Below are 13,490 nucleotides of genomic sequence, written 5' to 3'. Positions count from 1 at the left end.
TATCTAAAAAAAAAGCAGTTTGAGTGTGTCGCTCACTGTTCAGCCGCAAATATCTCTATTTAAAAAAGTGTGGTATACCCCAGTAAACAATAAGTGTGGTTTTGCCATCCCACGGTAAAAAATCTCTATTATTCAGCTTTTGGTCATTTTTTCCGTAAAGAAAAACAGTAGTGTCTCCTGACTGTTGTGACACAAAAATATATCTGTTGAAAATAGTCTTGTGTAGGCCAAACATCCCAGTGTGGTTTCGCAGTTCCACAGGTAAAATCGCTGTACTATCCAGTTTTGGGCCTTTGGTATCTAAAAAAAAAGCAGTTTGAGTGTGTCGCTCACTGTTCAGCCGCAAATATCTCTATTTAAAAAAGTGTGGTGTACCCCAGTAAACAATAACTGTGGTTTTGCCATCCCATGGTAAAAAATCTCTATTACTAAGCTTTTGGTAGTTTTTTCCGTAAAGAAAAACAGCAGTGTCTCCTGACTGTTGTGACACAAAAATATATCTGTTGAAAATAGTCTTGTGTAGACCCGACATCCCAGTGTGGTTTCGCAGTTCCACGGGTCAAATCACTGTACTATCCAGTTTTGGGCCTTTGGTATCTAAAAAGAAAGCAGTTTGAATGTGTCGCTCACTGTTCAGCCGCAAATATCTCTATTTAAAAAAGTGTGTTATAACCCAGTAAACAATAACTGTGGTTTTGCCATCCCACGGTAAAAAATCTCTATTATTCAACTTTTGGTAGTTTTTTTCCATAAAGAAAAACAGTAGTGTCTCATGAATGTTGTGAAACAAAAATATATCTGTTGAAAATAGTCTTGTGTAGGACCAACATCCCAGTGTGGTTTCGCAGTTCCACGGGTCAAATCGCTGTACTATCCAGTTTGGGCCTTTAGTATCTAAAAAAAAAGCAGTTTGAGTGTGTCGCTCACTGTTCAGCCGCAAATATCTCTATTTAAAAAAGTGTGGTATACCCCAGTAAACAATAACTGTGGTTTTGCCATTCCACGGTATAAAATCTCTATTATTCAGCTTTTGGTATTTTTTTCCGTAAAGAAAAACAGTAGTGTCTCCTGACTGTTGTGACACAAAAATATATCTGATGAAAATAGTCTTGTGTAGGCCCGACATCCCAGTGTGGTTTCGCAGCTCCATGGATCAAATCGCTGTACTATCCAGTTTTGGGCCTTTGGTATCTAAAAAAAAAGCAGTTTGAGTGTGTCGCTCACTGTTCAGCCGCAAATATCTCTACTTAAAAAAGTGTGGTATACCCCAGTAAACAACAACTGTGGTTTTTCCATCCCTCGGTAAAAAATCTCTATTATTCAGCTTTTGGTAGTTTTTTCCGTAAAGAAAATCAGTAGTGTCTCCTGACTGTTGTGACACAAAAATATATCTGCTGAAAATAGTCTTGTGTAGGCCCGACATCCCAGTGTGGTTTCGCAGTTCCACGGGTCAAATCGCTGTACTATCCAGTTTTGGGCCTTTGGTATCTAAAAAAAAGCAGTTTGAGTGTGTCGCTCACTGTTCAGCCGCAAATATCTCTATTTAAAAAAGTGTGGTATACCCCAGTAAACAATAACTGTGGTTTTGCCATCCCACGGTAAAAAATCTCTATTATTCAGCTTTTGGTAGTTTTTCCGTAAAGAAAAACAGTAGTGTCTCCTGACTGTTGTGACACAAAAATATATCTGTTGAAAACAGTATTGTGTAGGCCCGACATCCCAGTGTGGTTTCACAGTTCCACGGGTCGAATCACTGTACTATCCAGTTTTGGGCCTTTGGTATCTAAAAAAAAAGCAGTTTGAGTGTGTCGCTCACTGTTCAGCCACAAATATCACTATTTAAAAAAGTGTGGTATACCCCAGTAAACAATAACTGTGGTTTTGCCATCCCACGGTAAAAAATCTCTATTATTCAGCTTTTGGTAGTTTTTTCCGTAAAGAAAAACAGTAGTGTCTCCTGACTGTTGTGACACAAAAATATATCTGTTGAAAATAGTCTTGTGTAGGCCCGACATCCCAGTGTGGTTTCGCAGTTCCACGGGTCAAATCGCTGTACTATCCAGTTTTGGGCCTTTGGTATCTAAAAAAAAAGCTGTTAGAGGGTGTCGCTCACTGTTGAGCCGCAAATATCTCTATTTAAAAAAGTGTGGTATACCCCAGTAAACAATAATTGTGGTTTTGCCATCCCACGGTAAAAAATCTCTATTATTCAGCTTTTGGTAGTTTTTTCTGTAAAGAAAAACAGTAGTGTCTCCTGACTGTTGTGACACAAAAATATATCTGTTGAAAATAGTCTTGTGTAGTCCCAACATCCCAGTGTTGTTTCACAGTTCCACGGGTCAAATCGCTGTACTATCCAGTTTTGGGCCTTTGGTATCTAAAAAAAAGCAGTTTGAGTGTGTCGCTCACTGTTCAGCCGCAAATATCTCTATTTTAAAAGTATGGTATACCCCAGTAAACCATAACTGTGGTTTTGCCATCCCACGGTAAAAAATCTCTATTATTCAGCCTTTGGTAGTTTTTTTCCGTAAAGAAAAACAGTAGTGTCTCGTGACTGTTGTGACACAAAAATATATCTGTTGAAAATAGTCTTGTGTAGGCTCGACATCCCAGTGTGGTTTCGCAGTTTCACGGGTCAAATCACTGTACTATCCAGTTTTGGGCCTTTGGTATCTAAAAAAAAAGCAGTTTGAGTGTGTCGCTCTCTGTTCAGCCGCAAATATCTCTATTTAAAAAAGTGTGGTATACCCCAGTAAACGATAAGTGTGGTTTTGCCATCCCACGGTAAAAAATCTATATTATTCAGCTTTTGGTAGTTTTTTCCGTAAAGAAAAACAGTAGAGTCTCGTGACTGTTGTGACACAAAAACATATCTGTTGAAAATAGTCTTGTGTAGGCCCGACATCCCAGTGTGGTTTCGCAGTTCCACAGGTAAAATCGCTGTACTATCCAGTTTTGGGCCTTTGGTATCTAAAAAAAAAGCAGTTTGAGTGTGTCGCTCACTGTTCAGCCGCAAATATCTCTATTTAAAAAAGTGTGGTATACCCCAGTAAACAATAAGTGTGGTTTTGCCATCCCACGGTAAAAAATCTCTATTATTCAGCTTTTGGTCGTTTTTTCCGTAAAGAAAAACAGTAGTGTCTCCTGACTGTTGTGACACAAAAATATATCTGTTGAAAATAGTCTTGTGTAGGCCCGACATCCCAGTGTGGTTTCGCAGTTTCACGGGTCAAATCGCTGTACTATCCAGTTTTGGGCCTTTGTTATCTAAAAAAAAAGCAGTTTGAGTGTGTCGCTCACTGTTCAGCCGCAAATATCTCTATTTAAAAAAGTGTGGTATACCCCAGTAAACAATAAGTGTGGTTTTGCCATCTCACGGTAAAAAATCTCTATTATTCAGCTTTTGGTCGTTTTTTCCGTAAAGAAAAACAGTAGTGTCTCCTGAATGTTGTGACACAAAAATATATCTGTTGAAAATAGTCTTGTGTAGGCCCGACATCGCAGTGTGGTTTCGCAGTTCCACAGGTAAAATCGCTGTACTATCCAGTTTTGGGCCTTTGGAATCTAAAAAAAAAGCAGTTTGAGTGTGTCGCTCACTGTTCAGCCGCAAATATCTCTATTTAAAAAAGTGTGGTGTACCCCAGTAAACAATAACTGTGGTTTTGCCATCCCATGGTAAAAAATCTCTATTACTAAGCTATTGGTAGTTTTTTCCGTAAAGAAAAACAGTAGTGTCTCCTGACTGTTGTGACACAAAAATATATCTGTTGAAAATAGTCTTGTGTAGGCCCGACATCGCAGTGTGGTTTCGCAGTTCCACGGGTCAAATCGCTGTACTTTCCAGTTTTGGGCCTTTGGTATCTAAAAAAAAAGCAGTTTGAGTGTGTCGCTCACTGTTCAGCCGCAAATATCTCTATTTAAAAAAGTGTGGTATACCCCAGTAAACAATAAGTGTGGTTTTGCCATCCCACGGTAAAAAATCTCTACTATTCAGCTTTTGGTAGTTTTTTCCGTAAAGAAAAATGGTAGCGTCTACTGACTGTTGTGACACAAAAATATATCTGTTGAAAATAGTCTTGTGTAGGCCCGACATCCCAGTGTGGTTTCGCAGTTCCACGGGTCAAATCGCTGTACTATCCAGTTTTGGGCCTTTGGTATCTAAAAAAAAAGCAGTTTGAGTGTGTCACTCACGGTTCAGCCGCAAATATCTCTATTTAAAAAAGTGTGGTATACCCCAGTAAACAATAACTGTGGTTTTTCCATCCCACGGTAAAAAATCTATATTATGCAGCTTTTGGTAGTTTTTTCCGTAAAGAAAAACAGTAGTGTCTCCTGACAGTTGTGGCACAAAAATATATCTGTTGAAAATAGTCTTGTGTAGGCCCGACATCCCAGTGTGGTTTCGCAGTTCCACGGGTCAAATCGCTGTACTATCCAGTTTTGGGCCTTTGTTAGCTAAAAAAAAAGCAGTTTGAGTGTGTCGCTCACTGTTCAGCCGCAAATATAACTATTTAAAAAAGTGTGGTATACTCCAGTAAACAATAACTGTGGTTTTGCCATCCCACGGTAAAAAATCTCTATTATTCAGCTTTTGGTAGTTTTTTCCATAAAGAAAAACAGTAGTGTCTCCTGACTTGTGACACAAAAATATATCTGTTGAAAATAGGCTTGTGTAGGCGCGACATCCCAGTGTGGTTTTGCAGTTCCACGGGTCAAATCGCTGTACTATCCAGTTTTGGGCCTTTAGTATCTAAAAAAAAGCAGTTTGAGTGTGTCGCTAACTGTTCAGCCGCAAATATCTCTATTTAAAAAAGTGTGGTATACCCCAGTAAACAATAACTGTGGTTTTGCCATCCCACTGTAAAAAATCTCTATTATTCAGCTTTTGGTAGTTTTTTCCGTAAAGAAAAACAGTAGTGTCTCCTGACTGTTGTGACACAAAAATATATCTGTTGAAAATAGTCTTGTGTAGGCCCGACATCGCAGTGTGGTTTCGCAGTTCCACGGGTCAAATCGCTGTACTATCCAGTTTTGGGCCTTTGGTATCTAAAAAAAAAGCAGTTTGAGTGTGTCGCTCACTGTTCAGCCGCAAATATCTCTATTTAAAAAAGTGTGGTATACCCCAGTAAACAATAAGTGTGGTTTTGCCATCCCACGGTAAAAAATCTCTATTATTCAGCTTTTGGTAGTTTTTTCCGTAAAGAAAAACAGTAGTGTCTCCTGACTGTTGTGACACAAAAATATATCTGTTGAAAATAGTCTTGTGTAGGCCCGACATCCCAGTGTGGTTTCGCAGTTTCACGGGTCAAATCGCTGTACTATCCAGTTTTGGGCCTTTGTTATCTAAAAAAAAAGCAGTTTGAGTGTGTCGCTCACTGTTCAGCCGCAAATATCTCTATTTAAAAAAGTGTGGTATACCCCAGTAAACAATAAGTGTGGTTTTGCCATCCCACGGTAAAAAATCTCTATTATTCAGCTTTTGGTCGTTTTTTCCGTAAAGAAAAACAGTAGTGTCTCCTGACTGTTGTGACACAAAAATATATCTGTTGAAAATAGTCTTGTGTAGGCCCGACATCCCAGTGTGGTTTCGCAGTTCCACAGGTAAAATCGCTGTACTATCCAGTTTTGGGCCTTTGGAATCTAAAAAAAAAGCAGTTTGAGTGTGTCGCTCACTGTTCAGCCGCAAATATCTCTATTTAAAAAAGTGTGGTGTACCCCAGTAAACAATAACTGTGGTTTTGCCATCCCATGGTAAAAAATCTCTATTACTAAGCTTTTGGTAGTTTTTTCCGTAAAGAAAAACAGTAGTGTCTCCTGACTGTTGTGACACAAAAATATATCTGTTGAAAATAGTCTTGTGTAGGCCCGACATCGCAGTGTGGTTTCGCAGTTCCACGGGTCAAATCGCTGTACTTTCCAGTTTTGGGCCTTTGGTATCTAAAAAAAAAGTAGTTTGAGTGTGTCGCTCACTGTTCAGCCGCAAATATCTCTATTTAAAAAAGTGTGGTATACCCCAGTAAACAATAAGTGTGGTTTTGCCATCCCACGGTAAAAAATCTCTATTATTCAGCTTTTGGTAGTTTTTTCCGTAAAGAAAAATGGTAGCGTCTCCTGACTGTTGTGACACAAAAATATATCTGTTGAAAATAGTCTTGTGTAGGCCCGACATCCCAGTGTGGTTTCGCAGTTCCACGGGTCAAATCGCTGTACTATCCAGTTTTGGGCCTTTGGTATCTAAAAAAAAAGTAGTTTGAGTGTGTCACTCACGGTTCAGCCGCAAATATCTCTATTTAAAAAAGTGTGGTATACCCCAGTAAACAATAACTGTGGTTTTTCCATCCCACGGTAAAAAATCTATATTATGCAGCTTTTGGTAGTTTTTTCCGTAAAGAAAAACAGTAGTGTCTCCTGACAGTTGTGGCACAAAAATATATCTGTTGAAAATAGTCTTGTGTAGGCCCGACATCCCAGTGTGGTTTCGCAGTTCCACGGGTCAAATCGCTGTACTATCCAGTTTTGGGCCTTTGTTATCTAAAAAAAAAGCAGTTTGAGTGTGTCGCTCACTGTTCAGCCGCAAATATAACTATTTAAAAAAGTGTGGTATACTCCAGTAAACAATAACTGTGGTTTTGCCATCCCACGGTAAAAAATCTCTATTATTCAGCTTTTGGTAGTTTTTTCCATAAAGAAAAACAGTAGTGTCTCCTGACTTGTGACACAAAAATATATCTGTTGAAAATAGGCTTGTGTAGGCGCGACATCCCAGTGTGGTTTTGCAGTTCCACGGGTCAAATCGCTGTACTATCCAGTTTTGGGCCTTTAGTATCTAAAAAAAAGCCGTTTGAGTGTGTCGCTAACTGTTCAGCCGCAAATATCTCTATTTAAAAAAGTGTGGTATACCCCAGTAAACAATAACTGTGGTTTTGCCATCCCACTGTAAAAAATCTCTATTATTCAGCTTTTGGTAGTTTTTTCCGTAAAGAAAAACAGTAGTGTCTCCTGACTGTTGTGACACAAAAATATATCTGTTGAAAATAGTCTTGTGTAGGCCCGACATCGCAGTGTGGTTTCGCAGTTCCACGGGTCAAATCGCTGTACTATCCAGTTTTGGGCCTTTGTTATCTAAAAAAAAAGCAGTTTGAGTGTGTCGCTCACTGTTCAGCCGCAAATATAACTATTTAAAAAAGTGTGGTATACCCCAGTAAACAATAACCGTTGTTTTTGCCATCCCACGGTAAAAAAATTCTATTATTCAGCTTTCGGTAGTTTTTTCCGTAAAGAAAAACAGTAGTGTCTCCTGACTGTTGTGACACAAAAATATATCTGTTGAAAATAGTCTTGTGTAGGCCCGACATCCCAGTGTGGTTTCGCAGTTCCATGGGTCAAATCGCTGTACTATCCAGTTTTGGGCCTTTGGTATATTAAAAAAAAGCAGCTTGAGTGTGTCGCTCACTGTTCAGCCGCAAATATCTCTATTTAAAAAAGTGTGGTATACCCCAGTAAACAATAACTGTGGTTTTGCCATCCCACTGTAAAAAATCTCTATTATTCAGCTTTTGGTAGTTTTTTCCGTAAAGAAAAACAGTAGTGTCTCCTGACTGTTGTGACACAAAAATATATCTGTTGAAAATAGTCTTGTGTAGGCGCGACATCCCAGTGTGGTTTTGCAGTTCCACGGGTCAAATCGCTGTACTATCCAGTTTTGGGCCTTTGGTATCTAAAAAAAAGCAGTTTGAGTGTGTCGCTCACTGTTCAGCCGCAAATATCTCTATTTAAAAAAGTGTGGTATACCACAGTAAACAATAACTGTGGTTTTGCCATCCCACTGTAAAAAATCTCTATTATTCAGCTTTTGGTAGTTTTTTCCGTAAAGAAAAACAGTAGTGTCTCCTGACTGTTGTGACACAAAAATATATCTGTTGAAAATAGTCTTGTGTAGGCCCGACATCGCAGTGTGGTTTCGCAGTTCCACGGGTCAAATCGCTGTACTATCCAGTTTTGGGCCTTTGGTATCTAAAAAAAAAGCAGTTTAAGTGTGTCGCTCACTGTACAGCCGCAAATATCTCTATTTAAAAAAGTGTGGTATACCCCAGTAAACAATAAGTGTGGTTTTGCCATCCCACGGTAAAAAATCTCTATTATTCAGCTTTTGGTAGTTTTTTCCGTAAAGAAAAACAGTAGTGTCTCCTGACTGTTGTGACACAAAAATATATCTGTTGAAAATAGTCTTGTGTAGGCCCGACATCCCAGTGTGGTTTCGCAGTTCCACGGGTCAAATCGCTGTACTATCCAGTTTTGGGCCTTTGGTATCTACAAAAAAAGCAGTTTGAGTGTGTCGCTCACTGTTCAGCCTCAAATATCTCTATTTAAAAAAGTGTGGTATACCCCAGTAAACAATAACTGTGGTTTTGCCATCCCACGGTAAAAAATCTCTATTATTCAGCTTTTGGTAGTTTTTTCCATAAAGAAAAACAGTAGTGTCTCCTGACTGTTGTGACACAAAAATATATCTGTTGAAAATAGTCTTGTGTAGGCCCAACATCCCAGTGTGGTTTCGCAGTTCCACGGGTCAAATCGCTGTACTATCCAGTTTTGGGCCTTTGGTATCTTAAAAAAAAGCAGCTTGAGTGTGTCGCTCACTGTTCAGCCGCAAATATCTCTATTTAAAAAAGTGTGGTATAATCCAGTAAACAATAACTGTGGTTTTGCCATCCCACTGTAAAAAATCTCTATTATTCAGCTTTTGGTAGTTTTTTCCGTAAAGAAAAACAGTAGTGTCTCCTGACTGTTGTGACACAAAAATATATCTGTTGAAAATAGTCTTGTGTAGGCGCGACATCCCAGTGTGGTTTTGCAGTTCCACGGGTCAAATCGCTGTACTATCCAGTTTTGGGCCTTTGGTATCTAAAAAAAAGCAGTTTGAGTGTGTCGCTCACTGTTCAGCCACAAATATCTCTATTTAAAAAAGTGTGGTATTCCCCAGTAAACAATAACTGTGGTTTTGCCATCCCACTGTAAAAAATCTCTATTATTCAGCTTTTGGTAGTTTTTTCCGTAAAGAAAAACAGTAGTGTCTCCTGACTGTTGTGACACAAAAATATATCTGTTGAAAATAGTCTTGTGTAGGCCCGACATCTCAGTGTGGTTTCGCAGTTCCACGGGTCAAATCGCTGTACTATCCAGTTTTGGGCCTTTGGTATCTAAAAAAAAGCAGTTTGAGTGTGTCGCTCACTGTTCAGCCTCAAATATCACTATTTTAAAAAGTGTAGTATACCCCAGTAAACAATAACTGTGGTTTTGCCATCCCACGGTAAAAAATCTCTATTATTCAGCTTATGGTATTTTTTTCCGTAAAGAAAAACAGTAGTGTCTCCTGACTGTTGTGACACAAAAATATATCTGTTGAAAATAGTCTTGTGTAGGCCCGACATCCCAGTGTGGTTTCGCAGTTTCACGGGTCAAATCGATGTACTATCCAGTTTTGGGCCTTTGGTATCTAAAAAAAAAGCAGTTTGAGTGTGTCGCTCACTGTTCAGCCGCAAATATCTCTATTTAAAAAAGTGTGGTATACCCCAGTAAACAATAACTGTGGTTTTGCCATCCCACGGTAAAAAATCTCTATTATTCAGTTTTTGGTAGTTTTTTCCGTAAAGAAAAACAGTAGTGTCTCCTGACTGTTGTGACACAAAAATATATCTGTTGAAAATAGTCTTGTGTAGGCCCGACATCCCAGTGTGGTTTCGCAGTTCCACGGGTCAAATCGCTGCACTATCCAGTTTTGGGCCTTTGGAATCTAAAAAAAGCAGTTTGAGTGTGTCGCTCACGATTCAGCCGCAAATATCTCTATTTTAAAAAGTGTGGTATACCCCAGTAAACAATAACTGTGGTTTTGCCATCCCACGGTAAAAAATCTCTATTATTCAGCTTTTGGTAGTTTTTTCCATAAAGAAAAACAGTAGTGTCTCCTGACTTGTGACACAAAAATATATCTGTTGAAAATTGTCTTGTGTAGGCGCGATATCCCAGTGTGGTTTCGCAGTTCCACAGGTCAAATCGCTGTACTATCCAGTTTTGGGCCTTTGGTATCTAAAAAAAAAAGCAGTTTGAGTGTGTCACTCACTGTTCAGCCGCAAATATCACTATTTAAAAAAGTGTGGTATACCCCAGTAAACAATAACTGTGGTTTTGCCATCCCATGGTAAAAAATCTCTATTATTCAGCTTTTGGTACTTTTTTCCGTAAAGAAAAACAGTAGTGTCTCCTGACTGTTGTGACACAAAAATATATCTGTTGAAAATAGGCTTGTGTAGGCCCGACATCCCAGTGTGGTTTCGCGGTTCCATGGGTCAAATCGCTGTACTATCCAGTTTTGGGCTTTTGGTATCTAAAAAAAAAGCAGCTTGAGTGTGTCGCTCACTGTTCAGCTGCAAATATCTCTATTTAAAAAAGTGTGGTATACCCCAGTAAACAATAACTGTGGTTTTGCCATCCCACTGTAAAAAATCTCTATTATTCAGCTTTTGGTAGTTTTTTCCGTAAAGAAAAACAGTAGTGTCTCCTGACTGTTGTGACAAAAAAATATATCTGTTGAAAATAGTCTTGTGTAGGCGCGACATCCCAGTGTGGTTTTGCAGTTCCACGGGTCAAATCGCTGTACTATCCAGTTTTGGGCCTTTAGTATCTAAAAAAAAGCAGTTTGAGTGTGTCGCTAATTGTTCAGCCGCAAATATCTCTATTTAAAAAAGTGTGGTATACCCCAGTAAACAAAAACTGTGGTTTTGCCATCCCACTGTAAAAAATCTCTATTATTCAGCTTTTGGTAGTTTTTTCCGTAAAGAAAAACAGTAGTGTCTCCTGACTGTTGTGACACAAAAATATATCTGTTGAAAATAGTCTTGTGTAGGCCCGACATCCCAGTGTGGTTTCGCAGTTCCACGGGTCAAATCGCTGTACTATCCAGTTTTGGGCCTTTGTTATCTAAAAAAAAAGCAGTTTGAGTGTGTCGCTCACTGTTCAGCCGCAAATATAACTATTTAAAAAAGTGTGGTATACCCCAGTAAACAATAACCGTTGTTTTTGCCATCCCACGGTAAAAAAATTCTATTATTCAGCTTTTGGTAGTTTTTTCCGTAAAGAAAAACAGTAGTGTCTCCTGACTGTTGTGACACAAAAATATATCTGTTGAAAATAGTCTTGTGTAGGCGCGAGATCCCAGTGTGGTTTTGCAGTTCCACGGGTCAAATCGCTGTACTATCCAGTTTTGGGCCTTTGGTATCTAAAAAACAGCATTTTGAGTGTGTCGCTCACTGTTCAGCCGCAAATATCTCTATTTAAAAAAGTGTGGTATTCCCCAGTAAACAATAACTGTGGTTTTGCCATCCCACTGTAAAAAATCTCTATTATTCAGCTTTTGGTAGTTTTTTCCGTAAAGAAAAACAGTAGTGTCTCCTGACTGTTGTGACACAAAAATATATCTGTTGAAAATAGTCTTTTGTAGGCCCGACATCTCAGTGTGGTTTCACAGTTCCACGGGTCAAATCGCTGTACTATCCAGTTTTGGGCCTTTGGTATCTACAAAAAAATCAGTTTGAGTGTGTCGCTCACTGTTCAGCCTCAAATATCACTATTTTAAAAAGTATAGTATACCCCAGTAAACAATAACTGTGGTTTTGCCATCCCACGGTAAAAAATCTCTATTATTCAGCTTATGGTAGTTTTTTCCGTAAAGAAAAACAGCAGTGTCTCCTGACTGTTGTGACACAAAAATATATCTGTTGAAAATAGTCTTGTGTAGGCCCGACATCCCAGTGTGGTTTTGCAGTTTCACGGGTCAAATCGATGTACTATCCAGTTTTGGGCCTTTGGTATCTAAAAAAAAAGCAGTTTGAGTGTGTCGCTCACTGTTCAGCCGCAAATATCTCTATTTAAAAAAGTGTGGTATACCCCAGTAAACAATAACTGTGGTTTTGCCATCCCACGGTAAAAAATCTCTATTATTCAGTTTTTGGTAGTTTTTTCCGCAAAGAAAAACAGTAGTGTCTCCTGACTGTTGTGACACAAAAATATATCTGTTGAAAATAGTCTTGTGTAGGCCCGACATTCCAGTGTGGTTTCGCAGTTCCACGGGTCAAATCGCTGCACTATCCAGTTTTGGGCCTTTGGAATCTAAAAAAAGCAGTTTGAGTGTGTCGCTCACTGTTCAGCCACAAATATCTCTATTTAAAAAAGTGTGGTATACCCCAGTAAACAATAACTGTGGTTTTGCCATCCCACGGTAAAAAATCTATATTATTCAGCTTTTGGTACTTTTTTCCGTAAAGAAAAACAGTAGTGTCTCCTGACTTGTGACACAAAAATATATCTGTTAAAAATAGTCTTGTGTAGGCCCGACATCCCAGTGTGGTTTCGCAGTTCCACGGGTCAAATCGCTGTACTATCCAGTTTTGGTCCTTTGGTATCTAAAAAAAAAGCAGTTTGAGTGTGTCACTCACTGTTCAGCCGCAAATATCACTATTTAAAAAAGTGTGGTATACCCCAGTAAACAATAACTGTGGTTTTGTCATCCCATGATAAAAAATCTCTATTATTCAGCTTTTGGTAGTTTTTTCCGTAAAGAAAAACAGTAGTGTCTCCTGACTGTTGTGACACAAAAATATATCTGTTGAAAATAGTCTTGTGTAGGCCCGACATCCCAGTGTGGTTTCGCAGTTCCGCGGGTCAAATCGCTGTACTATCCAGTTTTGGGCCTTTGGTATCTAAAAAAAAAGCAGTTTGAGTATGTCGCTCACTGTTCAGCCGCAAATATCTCTATTTAAAAACGTGTGGTATACCCCAGTAAACAATAACTGTGGTTTTGCCATCCCACGTTAAAAAATCTCTATTATTCAGCTTTTGGTAGTTTTTTCCGTAAAGAGAAACAGTAGTGTCTCCTGACTGTTGTGACACAAAAATATATCTGTTGAAAATAGTCTTGTGTAGGCCCGACATCCCAGTGTGGTTTCGCAGTTCCACGGGTCAAATCGCTGCACTATCCAGTTTTGGGCCTTTGGAATCTAAAAAAAAAGCAGTTTGAGTGTGTCGCTCACTGTTCAGCCACAAATATCTCTATTTAAAAAAGTGTGGTATACCCCAGTAAACAATAATTGTGGTTTTGCCATCCCACGGTAAAAAATCTCTATTATTCAGCTTTTGGTAGTTTTTTTCGTAAAGAAAAACAGTAGTGTCTCCTGACTGTTGTGACACAAAAAATTATCTGTTGAAAATATTCTTGTGTAGGCCCGACATCCCAGTGTGGTTTCGCAGTTCCACGGGTCAAATCGCTGCACTATCCAGTTTTGGGCCTTTGGAATCTAAAAAAAGCAGTTTGAGTGTGTCGCTCACTGTTCAGCCGCAAATATCTCTATTTAAAAAAGTGTGGTATACCCCAGTAAACAATAACTGTGGTTTTGCCATCCCACGGTAAAAAATCTATATTATTCAGCTTTTGGTAG

This window comes from Phyllobates terribilis, unplaced genomic scaffold, assembly GCF_046119375.1.
Source record: "Phyllobates terribilis strain yellow unplaced genomic scaffold, ASM4611937v1 Scaffold_12__6_contigs__length_324123572, whole genome shotgun sequence".
NCBI classification, from domain to species: domain Eukaryota; kingdom Metazoa; phylum Chordata; class Amphibia; order Anura; family Dendrobatidae; genus Phyllobates; species Phyllobates terribilis.
The sequence above is the reverse complement of the archived record's forward strand: the minus strand, read 5'-3'. Positions refer to the sequence as shown.